Source organism: Elephantulus edwardii, unplaced genomic scaffold, assembly GCF_000299155.1.
Source record: "Elephantulus edwardii isolate Elephantulus edwardi_28Jun2011 unplaced genomic scaffold, EleEdw1.0 scaffold00462, whole genome shotgun sequence".
Lineage (NCBI taxonomy): Eukaryota > Metazoa > Chordata > Mammalia > Macroscelidea > Macroscelididae > Elephantulus > Elephantulus edwardii.
In genome coordinates, this window is record NW_006400212.1 from 256466 (window position 1) to 257880 (window position 1415).

The 1415-nt window shown below is 38.7% G+C and overlaps 1 protein-coding gene across 1 annotated transcript in view; it reads right to left on the reverse strand.

The window, feature by feature from the left end:
- The window catches only part of LOC102876732 (zinc finger protein 420-like), a 4646-nt gene that overhangs the window by 2324 nt on the left and 907 nt on the right, over positions 1-1415 (reverse strand). The gene's annotated exons all lie outside the window — the stretch shown is intronic.

A 1415-nucleotide genomic window follows, 5' to 3' on the forward strand; every position in this document is an offset into this window, starting at 1 on the left:
GTGCACACCTATCATTACAGTGGGCACGTACATCACACAGCACACACACCTCACACAGACATCACAAAGACATACGCTAAAATTCACTTTTTCTTTAAGCCTTTTACAACTTACTACACATCTTTAATTTAGCCTTTACTAACTTTCATATTTTAGCACAACCAGACATTTTATTTTAAGCAAAACTTTCCTTTTTTTTCCTCTTAAAAAATATACAAAACTTACTACCAGTCATTTTAATTATTCTTTTGAACTTTATGCCATGTTAAAACTTTTTTCCTTAAGATAATATTTTGTTCAGTAGTTTGGATATACTAAATTATTTTACGTGTTTATTACCTCAAAATGCCCTAATTTGATAACTGCAAATTTAAATACTGAATAATTATGGGAAGGGAACATGTTTATCCTAAACATTATATGAAAACCTTTGTTTAGGAATTGAACGAACCACAAACATTTAAGTTACGATTTTCCTTGTGTTAGAGCCTAGAAAATAAGCTGTTTGTTCCTTGCAGATAGGAGACAGCAGGGTACCCCCACAGAGGGAGTATTACTTCCTGAGCTGGTGTTGACCTTGAGGCAATAAGGTAATTCCCAATGACATACCAAACTCTTGCGGGGATCTTCCACGGTGACCCTAGGAGGGGAGAATGAGAATGGAAAGGACAGGAGACAAAGAGGCACAGAGACAAGTAGAGATTCCAATCAAATCTCGATTTTATTGCAAGCACTCACAGCATATAGACAGACACACAATGGGGAGGGAGTGGAGAGGAGAGGTATATAATCAGGGAGAATAACATCCTGTGATTTCCAGTAAGCTGAGAGTTATGTGGTCAACAGAAAAGTGGCAGGACGTTTCCAGTAAAACGAAACCTATCATCCCAGGGAAGGGGCAACATGTCCAAACATGTTCTTAGAGAATTACATAATGGCTTCAGCTCAGTTCATCTAATAGCTCCCAACACACAGAGTCTTGTGGAGGTTTCACTACAATTAAGTCGTCCTTCCACTAAGAGGATCAACAGCCTTATCTTCAAGATCGCCCAAAGCTGATAGAACACACAACTCCTCCTACGTGTCCGTTCTTAGGTTTCTTTATTTTGGGCTGAAATCTTTATCTTTTCTGCTCCTTCATTCATTTTGACCCCGCTGGGATTTCACACACAGCTTACAAATCATACTGATTCTCCAATCACTCATAGGTATTCATGACCGTGGACTGATAGAAATTCACCTATGACAATCTTCAAGCAAATTTACTGCATATTGTTACTCCATTAACTGGGCAACACCGTGTGGATTCTTTTATGTGTACAGAGCTGACTTGAGTGCGAAAAAGTTTTCCCACTTTGCTCCCATTAGTAAGGTTTGTTGGCTCTGTGAGTTCCTGCATGGTTACTTAGAGAAGT